Source organism: Anas acuta, chromosome 11 (assembly GCF_963932015.1).
Source record: "Anas acuta chromosome 11, bAnaAcu1.1, whole genome shotgun sequence".
NCBI classification, from domain to species: domain Eukaryota; kingdom Metazoa; phylum Chordata; class Aves; order Anseriformes; family Anatidae; genus Anas; species Anas acuta.
The window spans coordinates 2,233,526-2,247,705 of NC_088989.1; the positions used below are offsets into that span (position 1 = coordinate 2,233,526).

At 44.4% G+C, this 14,180-nt stretch overlaps 1 long non-coding RNA gene across 3 annotated transcripts in view; it reads left to right on the forward strand.

Moving 5' to 3' along the window:
- The window catches only part of LOC137862623 (uncharacterized), a 38,946-nt gene that overhangs the window by 18,682 nt on the left and 6,084 nt on the right, over positions 1-14,180 (forward strand). Inside the window, exons 1-2 of one of the 3 annotated variants that reach the window (XR_011100435.1) lie at positions 12,240-12,337; positions 12,465-12,692. The exons of the other annotated variants lie outside the window; for them this stretch is intronic. This is a non-coding gene — a long non-coding RNA (uncharacterized lncRNA). Of the gene's footprint in view, positions 1-12,239; positions 12,338-12,464; positions 12,693-14,180 lie in introns of those variants that run through there. 3 annotated transcript variants of the gene reach the window in all.

A 14,180-nucleotide genomic window follows, 5' to 3' on the forward strand; every position in this document is an offset into this window, starting at 1 on the left:
GTTAAATGTCTGTTCCCTTTTGGAGCTGCCTTCCACCATAGCTCAAGGATATGGCTTGCATTTTAGGCTTTTGATCATGCACTGTTAATTTTGTCACTATTTTGTGAATCTTCCAATATCCTACAGACAAGCCTGATTGGAAGAATTAAAATAAGCAGAATGAAAAGCAAACGGGTACCATGAGTATCCATGAGTATCCAAGATACTGTGATCTAGGGATAATCAGAGGGCTGCTGCTGCTGAAGGTCATAACTGATGATTTTCATTCTGAGGCTCCAAGACAGGTTTTGGGATGGTCCCTGCAGCCTGGATGCCCAGAAAAACCCCTGGTGTGTGCAGCAAACGGCTGTGCAAAAGTATTCTTTAAACGGTCGCTCTCATTAGGGAAAGCCTGGCCTTGAGTTATATTGAATAATTGAAAGAAAGTATTTTACCAATTTTATGAAAAGCTCAGAAAAGATGAAAGCTGAGAATCTGGCAAAGTGTTTTTCAATTTTCTCTTGTTTGGAGCCATTACCGTGGATGCTGGGGCAGGAGGGCAGCGCCCAGCACTGCTCGAGCTTCAGCACCGCTGCCTTCTGTGGGCAGGGGCGGCGATGGCAAAGCTGTGTTGGAACAAAGCGGTCTGTGGGTGCACCTTGCAAAGTGGCAGTGCCGTATTAAATTGTTGTTATTACTTATACAGCTGCAGGTGTCGATTTTTTGTAAATGTTTTTGAAGGCAGCTTATTCTTGCTGTGTTTTTTTTTAATGTGAATATCGCCATGCAGAGAGGATGAAGGAATGATGCGTTGGTCGAAGTCCTCAGTTCATTAGCGCACGTTTTCCTGCTGGTTATAGCAGGCTTCAGGTACGTAAAGAGCTGCAGTGGGAAAAAACTGTACCAGGGGAAATTGGTGGAAGTGCTGAGGGTTCCTGGTGGTTGCAGAGCTGCTTTACAGGCAGAAAGAAACCTCAGCCCGGTGGGGCGCTCAGCCTGGTGTGAAGGTCAGAGTAAAGCCTGGTGATGCATGCTCAGGAGGCTGAGGCTGGCTCTGAAATCGCTGAAGTCAGAGGTGGAGCCAGCAGGGAAGGGACCTTCAGCTGCCCTGAGGCCCCGGGCAGCACCTCGGGGAAGCTTCAAGCTCAGCTGGCAGTCGGTGTGGCAAGCGGCCTGCAGGTGGCTGGTGGAAGCGATCGTGTGAGGACCTCGTCCGTAAAGGACGTGATAGAAAAGAGAATAGCTTGAGTAAATATTAACATATGGGTTTCAATCTGTACGAGTATTTTGTATGAAAAAGATACAGATATTGGACAATTCTATTCCGAGTTGTAGGATCGGTCCACACCAGACTGCTTATATTTGCATGCCTGGTCTGTAACGGCTTCAAGGTAATTCCCAGGCAGGTGTTATAGACTGAATGAGGTCTTCTAAAGTCTTTGGCAAACCAACAATTACAAAAATAAAGGAAATGTAGGGTTTGGGAGCTGTCAAAACAGTGATGATTTTCTGCGTGCCCGAATCCCTTGGTGCAAGCACTGATGCGAAACCTCACTGGTGACTACTTCAGATGAGCAAGGAGTTTTTGGGGTTCTTTGATTGTAAAAGCAGGGTTTGAGCACTGAACACGAAGGGCTGCTCGTTTGTTCCTGCTGCTCGGTGAGGGAAGGGCGAGGTAAGCGAGGCAGCAAGTCGGAGACCTTGAGAAGGCGCAAACCTGCAGCCGCTGGGAGCTGTAAAATGATTGCCGGGGAGTTCTGCTAACGGCACAAACGCTGCCCTTGGGAAGATCAATGGGGTGAGGGATAAGGGAAACGAACCAGGGCTTTTGTCTGAACTGACTGCAAGAAGTTCTCAGTGGGTGTTGGGAGGAAAAGCCGAAGAGCTGCTGCATCTGTGCTGCAACCCCACGGACGTTTCATCCCCTGAGCTTCTTGGACCTCCGAGGCAACCTGCTGGTACCAGCTGGGCTTGTGGCTGCTCGTACAGGCTTTGTCGCTGGTTTTTGTTGGTTGTCATACTTAAAATAATGGCTTCGAAGAAGTTTTCTTTCCAAAATGCTTTTGCCCCATCCAAAAGCATTTTTTTCTTCTAGATATTTCACTTCCTTCTGTCTTTGCAGGGATAGGAAAAAAAAAAAAAGAAAACAGTTGATTTTATTTTTTTTAAGTTACCTGATTACATTGGAATAGGAAGACATCTGGAAGAAATATAAATGTTCCTCTTTAAAAGCCCAGAGAATGGAGGCTATGTAGAAATATTTGGTAGAGAAATACCTTTTTGTTTTCCACACCTGCTTTCAGAGAAGCCGGGAAAGAGCATGCCCTGGGCAGTTCGGGGATGCAGTTGCACAGGGTTTTCCCTTGGCTCGCTGCTGCCAGTGCCTTCAGTGCTGGGAACAATGAGGAAAGTGGATGGTCTTAAACGATTGTGTGTTAGAAGTGCCTGATTTTATTTTATTTTCCATTCAGAAAAGCTATTTGCAGGGGAGTAAAACTGTTTGGGACTCAAATTCTCCTTGACAGAAGCCAGCTGAAACCTTTTGGTGTGTTTGTCTTGGAGGAAGGTAAACAAGCAGGAGGCTCCCTGATGTCCTGTGCTGATAACACTGACGCTTCTGCAGCGGGGAGAAATTAGCACACTGAAATTTCAGTTGAATTGCTAAAACGCTCTCTCAGCAGATCATTTATGTGAAAGAAACCTGAAAATTATTCTGTTTGAAGCTGATCTGCAGTCAGACGCAGACTGAGACGGGGAGAAATGCCCGGGAGCTCTGGTGGAGCTGTGCTAGGTCAACACAAATGGAAGGTGCCAAAGGTGCCACCTGCTTAAAGCCCATCCTGTAAAGACAGCCTGGGCTGGGGGAGCTGATGAAGGGCTCAGCTACAGGCACAGTCCTGACCTGATTCCTGGTGACACCAATGTCCAACACCAGGGAGCTCGGTCCCTGCACCAGGGGGCATCACCTGCACCGCAGTGAGTGTGCGACGGGGTCTGTAGCTTGAGAGCATCCGAGAACACAAGTAATTAGATTTCAACTTCATGATAGTCCTTTTTTCTATTTGAAAGGCTTGCCTGGAAGAAAGCTTTGTATTGCATCAAACTGCATGTTCGAGTCTGGTCCCTAAAACACACACACACGTTCTATTGTGAGGGCCATAGTTTGAGGCAAGCTCTCACATCTTCTAACATCTCAGCAAGCTTGAAAAAGCCTTTTCCTTGTTATCCACCAGGCCAAATTGTGCAATTTTCCAATGGATCAGGCCCATAAACCTGGTGTAATATAACCGGGTCACTTTATGCTGGTGATGTCATGCAGGTGACCTTTTTTTTTTTTTTTTTTTTTACAGCTCTTAAATGCTTTTATGCCATCCATGTCTAAATTAGACCTAAAAGAAAACCTCTCTGGCAGGTTCCTGGTGCTCGGGGAGCATCCCCATGCACATGAGCGAGCACATGGCACAGAGCGAGCTGCCCCGTGGTCGTGTTGGTACTGCTTTCCTCACCCCAAACTGTGCTCATTTGCTGAAATCTGGGTGCAGTCCCCAGCACATCCCTGTGCCGTGGGTACCTGTGCCGTCCCTGTGCTGTGGGCACAGCTTTAGAGAGGGGGGCCGGAAAGCCCTGCTGGGGCTGGGGCTGAGGCAGCCTCACCAGGTGCCAAAGCCTTTTGTAAATCCTCTTGGCTGCGCTGAGTGAAGCCCACTCCTCAGCTTCACCTAGCAGAGAGATGTGAAGTATCCCAAGTCATTAAAACCACTAGCTAATGTCTAAAACGTACTTTGAAGAGGAGAAGGGTTAAATAAATAGGAAGTGTTAATATTTTTAATAAATATGAGAGCCTGATCCATAATGAAAGCTGGTATGATGAAGAGCATTACGCTGTGTGTTACACACCCCGCAACAACAGAAGAATTAACAGCCTCTCTCCTGATTTCGAGATTAATCTTAGGGCACTGTAGATAGCTCAGGCTTTTATTTCCCTCCAAATAGCTTAAAAATTGTATTCAAGCATTTCTATATTCCATACTTCAAGAAGGGCAACATGACAATAATCTCCATCACGTACCCTCGCCTCAGCCACATAATGGAGCTGGAAAAGCGTTTCCAAAGAACGGCTCTGCTGCTGTATTGAAATGCTGTGAAACTCCCTGGGAATAAGACACAAAGGTGGATAAAGAAATCTGGATTGCAGTGATAAGCTCCTGACGAGAAGCCCAGGCACAATAGAGTGAGAAGCAGGAGCGTTATGTAAGTACATTATTTTAATTGAAAAGCAAAATGTCCTTACATTTCTTGGGAACAGATTGTGTCACGGACTGTAACGGAATACAAAAAGTGAGGGCTTGCCACCGTCTCCATATATAGCCCATCTTGCCTCACTGAAGTCAATAGGAGGCTTTCACTTACTTAAATTAGGCTTTGGATTTAGCTCCTCAGTTTTCAGCTGTGGCTCTACGTGAGGGCTGCTGTTTCTTCATTGGCCATCTTTGGCTCGGAAGATGGTCGGGAGATGCTCTTGCTGCCTTCTGCTCAGCACACTTTGGAAGTTGCGGATAGCTGGGTCTTTGGAGAGCTCGATTTGAGCTGGAGACCTGCCACAAAGCCATTTTGCTGGTGCTAAATGGGCTCCATCAGCCCTGGCCTAGGCACGACCATTCCCTCCTACTCCTCTTTTTGTCCTCCTCTTTGCAAGTTGGTCGCAGCAGCACCCGTGCTGGAGCAAAGCGCCTCCCACCCAGTGCTCCCCAACGTGATGGTGTCCCACCTCTTGCAGCACAGAGAGGTCCCGTGCTGGAATCAGAGTTCAAGAAGTTTTTAAGACCAGCTCCTTTCCTGAAGCCACCCAGGCACAGGGAGCCCCGCTGGGGCTTTCACACAGGGCCAGCATCCCTGGCGGCTGCTGTTGGAGCAGGAGAAGCTCTCCTTGCCCAAAACACAGAAGAAATCGCAGCCTGGTCTCATTCATTAGAAAAATCTCTCTTGTGGGCTTAGCGTTTTTTCTGGCAACAAACCGTGGAGCACTTCATGTAGCACACGCATGCAATTATTTTGTTCAGTGAAATATATTATGAGAAGATCCACTGTGTATGCAAATAAGGCAACGTGTGAGAAGGAGCTTTGATTTTTTTTTTTTTTTTAATCACTGGAATAATTTTCCCATGGCAACTATCAAGAAACACTGCTTCTCTGCTTGAAGTTTTCTGAAAAATATATATATTTTTTTCTGTTTTCTTTTCTCCCTTTTATTCCATTTACTGTAAAACAGGCAAAAAAAAATTCTCAAATGATAACTTGAAATTTAGAAGAAATATTTTTCCTTAGCGAATCTTGTTTCCAAGGAGAGCTGAGCTGAGGCTGAACGAGGAGGACAGGGAAGTTCTCAGGATCTCTTCTGTAGCTGTGGCCGTGGTTGGGTATCAGCAGTGTTTGCTGGCACCCCACACCCTTGGTTATGCAGGCCATTCTTCTCCTGGCCAGCTCTATTCTTCTGCTCGAAGATGACTTCTGAATTTGTCTCACAAAAAGAGCAGGTGCATGCCAGGGGGCTGCGGGAGGTGCTGGTGCAGGGCTGGGTTCCTCCATCACCCCGCTCTGCCCGCACGGTGCCTGGGTGTCTCTGGTAGTGCTGCAAGGACTTCTCGGGGTGAGACACAACAGCTGCTTCGCCGTGCACTCACCTGCCTTTGTGAGCCCTCGAATAACCTTGTGTGCTGCTTTCCAGGGAGCCAGAGCTAAACCAGAGGTCATCCTTCAAAAGTCAGGCGCTTCAGGAGTCAGCAGGTACCTGTGTACGTGGCCTGAAAAAATCTCAGCAGTGTCTCAAACTATCGCACGCGGCACCAAAAAGTACAGTTGTTTCAAATAATGTGCTATTACGGCCCATAAATTCAGTAAGGTGACCCAAGAGTGTTCATTTGAATTTATTTTAGCCTCACTTATTGTCACTTAACAGACTAAACAAGAACTGATGGCTCTTCGAGCAGTAATAGTAAATTATAGTTATGGTGAACACAAATGCCTCATTACGTCTAGTCAAGGTCTATTTCCCCTTTATAGCGGCAACTGTAGGAAAGCTTTGTTTTTAATTTATGAATAAGGATGCACAGGAATCTCAGCTTTCCTATTTACATAAACATGATCGACAATTAATCTTCTGTAAAGTAACTAGAGCAGCGTCTAAAACGCACAGGCTCCTTCCGAAACACGCTCCAAAATGACCGGGGGGTGTTTGTATCATAGTGCCTTTTAATGATAATCACTTCCATAGATGAATATAAACAGCAGGAAAACAGACAATTTATTACTTTTATCTTAAGTGTAATTTTATGCTGTATGATCCCTTCAGCTCAGACTGATGCATGGATTTTTATTTGCTGAGGCATTGGGGTGAAAGTAATGTCAGAGTGATAGAAACAGCTAAGGTAGCAAAATGTGATGAATTCTTATTGCAGTCTGGCTTGTCCCATCTTCCCTACGTGAAATAGTGTTAGGATTTAAAAACAAAAAAAAAAAAAAAAGAAAACCTTTTATACTAATGCTGCAGTATAAATTATGGGGTGATGGAGACAAATTGAACTTGTGTAAGTGTTGAGATGAGTCCTGCTTGATAAGCATCTTTTGTTTTTAGCAGTTTATTGTTGATGCATTGCCTATCTATGCTCTGATAGCAGCCCTACGACCTACACGGAGCTCCCTGTTACAGATGAAACTAAGGAAAGCGCAGCCTTAATGAGGACAGAGGGCACGTGCAGGTAACACGGGGCCGACCCTTTTTGGTCCAGGCTACTCAGAAGGGCTGACGGTGTGCCACAGGTAGGTAGGGAATTTCAGCCAGTGGATGAGAAGGCAGGTCGGAATGGAAAAGGAACAAATCAGAAAACATTTAGGCACTGTAAATACACTGGGATCAGTGAGAGGCGTGGGGACATGGGGGGATGAGCTGAGCGGGGGACCCAGGGAACACGCAGCGTGTCGGGCACGTCGTCCTTCTGCCTTCCTTGTGCCTGGCACTATGCGTGGTCTGAGGCTAGTCCTGGCAGCTAAGGGAGGTTAAAGTTGTCTATCTTCTCGTGAGTACGTAAAGCAAAAGGTGGTCCTATTAAAATTGGTGTCAATTATTTATTTTTAAAATATAGTACATTTTAAAATAAATATGTATGAAAAGAGGCTACAAAGTAGGGCCCATTCTAGTTACAGAGCTGAATATTCCCTTTATTTACTGTTCTGCAGAGGTTGGCAAGTTCAACCTGAAAATCTTATCCCTCAAGCTGTTGCGTGAGCCAGAAAGAAAATGAATGTGGTTTTCAGGGCTCAGAGCAAGACTTCTGGGCTCCCAAGGAGGCAGGGAGAGGATGTTTGCCTCCTATATTGAACGCATTTCGCCTCAACGTCCTTGAGCAATAACAGAAACAAACTTGAAGATGTTAAAACAAAATCATACCTGGGTGTACTAACTATGTTTCAGGAAGAAACTATTTTTTGCAACCATTTCACTTTTTTTTTTTTACTACTTTCCTCTAAAGGTTTGTATTTGTCCGATAAGACCTTTAGTTTGATCCTGTCCACATTTCAACCTACTTTATTGTTACTGCGAGAGATCAATTTTTGGAATGCCGCCTACATGAAATATACTTTTTTTAATGCTTTGGACATGGCACAGTTGTTCTTTGCACTCTCTAGGACCTCTAAGATCAGTAACTGAGGTATCTCCCAGGGCACAGCTATTTTTCTGAGATTAATTAACTTCCGAACATCTACACCGATCTTTTCCCATGGAGACTCTTGGTTGTATCTCATCCAACAAAGTAATAAAGTATGGAAATTGTAATAAATGCAAAGAACGGAGATAACATGAGAATAAATAACATCCATGGCATAATCAGTGGGGCTTGATGGCTTGCTTGCCAGTCTGTGGATTTAGTCCCACGCTCATAAAAGATTTTGGCACTGAATGGTTTAGGAGATCTTGGCACTGCTTTGGATAAATCTCTGTTGTTTTCAGAACCCAGTTATTTTTCTGAATTTTACAGACAGAACTTGCTATCTTTATTCTTGTCAGCAATCTTCTCGTTTAAATGGATGCCACTGACGTGATTATTTCTGATTGTTTCTGTTGGTAATGGGGAAAAAAAAAAAGTTCCATTTTCCAAGGGAATAGCATCACACAGGGGCACTTGTAACTTGCCCAACTCCCTTCTGTTGGTGCATTCCTCATTCTCCTTCTACTTGTGGAAAAGCTTGTGCTGCTGTCCTGACTCTGCTCTAGCTGAGTTAATGGCAGCTTCTTTGTGCACGCCACTGCTGAGCGTCTTTTAAAGTTGTGCTAGGATTTACTAAAGCAAAACAAAACTAAAACCAAAAACTGTGTATATATTTTACTCCCCCCCCCCAAAACAACAACAACAACAACAAACTTTGGTATATTTTTTGACATCAGACTGAGTTGCTGTCTTTGTATCCTAAAATTAAATTAATGCAAATGATTATTTAGCTTTTCTTAATAGCTGCAAATAATTCCAATTAATTCAGGCTATCATAATTCACCTCGCTTCGTGCAGAGCCCTTCCTGATGCTCCAGGATGCATTACATGCCAGAGCTTTCAGCCTGGTATTGATTGATTCTTTGCAGCGGACCTTAAAAATCCATTAAGGAAGAAGTTAGAAGATGTGAATTAATTCTAAATCCTTTGTTGGTATGTGCAGCTGAAGAAAGCCTTTTCAAAACCATTAATCATAACTCAAAATAGACTGCTAACTTTAAAATAAGCTTTACAGTAAATTGGAGGACAAATCCCAGCCAGGTATTTAGATTCGCTGTCCCTGTACCCAACGTGCATTGAGAGTTTTCTCAAGTGTGCTACTGAATGTGTTTTCAATATTTTTTCAGTTTGCATTGTTCTGATAAAAAATGTCAACATGCAGCCATCTGTGCCAAAAATGAAGAAGATGATTGCTATTTAATAGATAAGATGTCACCAATTTGTAAGATTCTGAATAGAAAAAAACAATAAAGCTTGGCATCTCCTCCCAGGTAACAACATTCATCAGCAAAACTCAATTTAGTACAGGAAAAAAACCCTCCTTCTGAAATCCTCCCCCATTATTAATTATTAAAATTAATTTTGCATTGAGTAGTTTGTACACCCACTGCTCCCCAAAACATCTCAATCTTAGGCATAGCTGCAAAACATTTAAATTTACAGGGAAATACATGATGAGTAGAAGTAGAGAAATCTGGACCGAAAGAATAGCTGCGGATTTATTCAAATGGAGCTCTGTTTACATACTGTCTATTTATTCAGCTATGTGAAGGTTGGTTTCTGCACGTGTTTGTGTACAGGACACTGGAGGATGTGTCCCCATGCCACCTGAAGCCCCAGGCCCATCTGAGCATCACTTAGAAGGGTTTTCAGGGCGTGCAGGAGATGACTCGGTGTGCTGCTGGGCTCCAGGACAAGGTGCTCTGGCTTCAGTGGCTCTGGATTTTCACGCCAGGCACTGGGTTCCTCTTTTCTGCTACCTAAGTGCTCTGAAATACCCAGCTTTTGGTCATTCTGTCCTTAAAATTACATCTGTTGGGGCAGTTTTATTTTATTTATTTATAAGGGAGCTGTGTGGTGCTGCAGTGAAGTGTTCCAGCTCCCACCTGGTGGCAGGGTGGCTGCTGGCTTTGTGTCTCACGGAGTCCCCGCTGTTCGTTCCCGTGTCATTCAGAGCCTGACAGACACTGCTCAAAACAGGGGGAAAATGCATTTTGGCAGGTAGTCCTTTGTCCATCGAATTCTGGACTTGGACTGTGCTGTGCTTTGTCATTGCAGTCATGGTTCCAGGTTCCTGCCAAGGACGTTTCGGTCCCCTGGCAGCCGGAGCTGGTGTGGGATTTCTGGAACGGGGCCGGTGCATCCCAGCAGGGCCTCCCCATCGCACACCCCGTGCCTTTATTGCTGTCTTGGTTAAATTTTTGTCACCCACTTCGATGCTCTGATCAGCCCCTGGAACTTGCAAATTAGGATGCCAGGGAAGGGCTGTGGGTCATCAGATTAAACAGGAAGATTTTTCCTAAAATGGTGAATTCCCCCTCAGGGAGGAAAATCAAGAATTCTGCTTCCTAAAAGCTGAAGGTGAATTTAATAACAGACAAACAAAACCACCAAAAATATTCCCATCATTCCCCAAAGGTCCCATATACAGTGGTAAATGGCTGAAGTAATTGAGATGAGGCTGGCAAGCTGTGTAATAAAGATTAATCCTCCTGCGCTGAGAACACACAGTGCCTGAGACAAGTGCTCTAATTTGAGACGTATAGCACAGGGGCACACAGCTCATTTCCAGGCGGTTATGGACTGCATTAGGGCTTCGTGTCAGCCTGAGGACAAATGGGCAGTTGGTTACAGATGTGAGCATCACCGCTGCGTGGGCTGGGGGCTGCTGCCCCTTTTGGGAGGCAGGTGCTGAGCACCCACTCGCTTATTGAAGTGATGCATTCGCATGCAAGCCTGCAGAAAGTTGGAATAACATCCCAACACGCCCATGGAAGCAATTATTGAGCTATGGGAGTTGTGAGTTAATGCTGAGGGACCAGTGTCAGGGACCTTTCCCAGGAGCTGCCGTCGCTTCCAGAAGTCGGCAGCTCAGGCTGCCTGCTGGAAGCAGATTGTCACGGCCAACAGCTTCCCGAAAGTTTATGCAGCAGAGTAGACGGGAGCCCACACTTGTAGCAGAGTGTGGCACATTACTCACTCGCTAAATATATGTCTATACAACTTGGAGTGACTTGCTGCAAAATGTCTCAAGAGCTAAAGTTTCCATTACTGGTTCCTTTTTTATTTATTTTAAAGATCTAGCATTGGAAAACATTTGCATCGAGCTTTAAAGGACAGCACGCAGCACCAATTATAACATAACATCAGTGGTACCTCTGGAGTAAAAAAAGGCAGGACTGTTAAGCCAGATGTTATTCTTTAAGGATTTGTTTTCCCTAATTTGCGTAGAACTGTCTTAGATTAAAAATTGCCAGTCCCGAAAGGACCTCAGGGATTTTTTGAAGCAGTCATGGTTCCTCCTAATGAGAATGTATTTTATGCAGAGGCACCTTTTCATTCTAAGTGTACTCTTTAATCTTTTGATTGGTTGTATCTTAGCGTATTCAATTAAAAAACTGTGTATCTCGCTGTGTTAAAACTGCTGATAATTCAGCTGCAAGGCTGCGTTTCTGTTAGTGTGGGTCTAGTTAGGGACCGAAGATGTGTGGGTACGTCTGTCTGGAACAGTTTTTGGGTGACTGGCATCACCTCTGCTCCAGAGAAGCTTAAGTGTCAAATACTAGAATGCAATGGGCAGGGCTGAAAAGACAAATTATTGCAGTATCTGGGTGTGCTGTGTCCTCTTCCTAGCAATTATTGTCGATAGCATTCATTTACACTAACAAGTAAATGAACAAAACTAATTAACGTTAAAGGTTGCTCTGTCAGAAGTCAACCAGAACTCAGCAGAACACCTGGAAATTTGGGAGGTCTTACTCGGCTCATTTCACTGACCACTCTTAGTCTCTAACTTATTTCTATTTCTCTTATTAAATAGATTAGATTAGAAATTAATAGATTAGATATTAAATAGATATAGCTAAAATCACCTTAGCCCCTCTCCCCCAGTTATCTTTTCCTCTCCAAACTCAATTCCTGCAGTCAAAGGCCGTCCGCACAGGCTGGCTGGCTGGGACACCACGAACCTCACACGGTGAGAAGTCTCACTGCGTTTTTTAGCCACACAACGAGCAACCCCCCCAAATCTTAGCTCTGTACTTTCCATGTGATTGATGTTGCATTACCCTGATGGATGTGAAGGTGAAGCCCACCCTGGTTTCTGAGTGGCAGGAACGGACCCAAGAAGTCCCCCTGTGCACCCCAGTGGTGTGCAGGGCAGAGCAGTCGTACCACCTGGTACAGCTCTCAGAAGAGGTGTTGCCCGATGTAGTCATTTGCAACAGGCTGTTAACACTTTTTTTTTCTTTCTTTCTTTCTTTTTTTTTTTTTTTTAAACTCATCTATAAATATCATGATGAATTTTTAATGCAAATGCAGAATTCAGGCTTAAAGCAGCAGTGGCTGGATTCAGTTTCAAAGTTTGGTGAATTCTCCGATGGGTTTCTAAGCACATCTACCCAATAACGATTTTTTAAATTCTTTTTACGGTGCATGTGGTCTGTTTTTCTAGCTTGTAATGGGTATTGACTACTTCCTTCACTTTTTTTGTTTATTAGCTTCCAGTCATAAGATTTGTGCAGACAGCTGGTTACAGCACGACCTTTCCGAGTGCATCCCAGCAGTCTGCCCATTGTCCTGGAAGGCTGTCTACGGTGAGGCTGTACGGATGTTATTTAAACTTGAGCTTTTTATAGACTTGCAATGTAATCTGCATTTCCCGATACTGAATGCATTCAGCAAATGCTCTGTGCTGACAGCAGATTGCCTTTGTTTCTGCAGCGCCAAGATCTGCGCTCTCACACCCCGCAAAGCCACGCGAGGTGCTCTCCGCAAACCGGGCTCTTCCTGGGGTCCTGCCTGGAGCTGGTGGAGCTGGCAGTGAGGCTGTGACACGTGTGAATGAATGTCTCCCTAAAGTGCTTCCTAACCCCGATACATCCTAACTAGAGGAACTGGCAAGGGGCACAAGCAGCAGATGCCTGAGCCCTGCGGGGCTCCAGCACGCAGGTAGGACCCTGGTGCACGGCTGCGTTGTGGCTGGCCAGATGTTCAGAGGGAGGAGAGGGCTCACCACACACAAGGTGCAAAACACACACAGGTGAGCCCCACCAGCCAGCTCCTTGCCAGTAAAAAACCCCTCTCTGTGCAGGGCACCTTGCTCAGAGCACCCAGAGCTTTGGCGGTGTGTTTGTTTTCCCTTAAACTACTATTATTTTTTTTTAATAAGGTTAAAACTGAGATTTGTGGTGTTATCACGCTTGGTGATTCAGAAAAATACTGTACTTTCTTAGCGTAATGGTTCCCACTAAAATTATATTATTTTTTTTCTTAAAAGAAGTGGAATTGAGAAAAGCATGTTGATTAATGATATTCTGAGACTTGTCAGTTTAAAGCCAATTTCACACTGATTTTTTGGGTAATTCTCCAAGTGCAGTCATACAAGCGTTTCTAAAAATCCAGAAATACTAACCAGGAGCACAAATAGCAAAACAAACCTATGGTAGATTTTAATCTATTGATTCAACCTTTCTTTTGAGAAATATGGGAAGCCCAAACTAAAATGTTTAGAATGATATTGGCAGAGTATAAACAACCGTGAGATAGACAGAGCTCCAAACCACATAATTTGCATGATTTTCTGTCAAGTTTTGAAGGTTATTGTGACAAACGGGATGTGTTCTTTGGACACTTGTATTGATTGCTAGGAGATTTTGTACTTTAATGCAGATGGCAGCATGAATATACAATGTTATTTCATATTGCTGTTCTGACAGCTGAAGTAAAATTGTGAAGTTAGAAAAAATGTGATGAATACTTCCAGGGCCAAATTTCCACTTACTTGAGTTTGGAACATTGCTTAGGTGGTTTGCATTATCCCATGCCCTGGGATGAGAGGTGTTTCTTTGCTTTTCTTCCAATAATTAAATATCTGAGAAGAAAACAACATTGAAAGTTAGATGACGGTAAACTGGGGAAACCTGCAAAGGAAAAATCACCTTGGTTGGCATAGTGTGGCCCGTTGATGCTACATTTGTTGGGCTACATCTCTCCTGGCTAAGTTCTTCTGTGTGTCAGAAGCATGACCCAGAACATCATATATTTGGCTATGTGATTAGCAGCAAACTTGTCCCCTTGCCCGTATGCCTCCTGGATTTAGAATGAGAGACTTCAACAGTTTGGTCTACTAAACATTTCTGAACTGAAATTACTATTTTCTCCTCATGGTCCCTCAGCAGAATTGCCATTTATTTTTTTTTATAATTCTCTCTGTACCTTAGCAAAACGTGAGGTAAGTGATTCCTCTGCCCATGGTGAACACGTTACACTGGAGGCGTGTTTCAGACCTGAGCAGAGCTTTCTTCTCCCACTACGGCTTCCCCAGCTCCAAAGCTGTGCTCTGAATGAGTTAAAGCTCTGAGTCAGAGGCATAATGAGTGGTTCTCAATAGCATTAAAAGCCAGAGAGTACCCAGGGCCACTTGCATGAAGCAATATG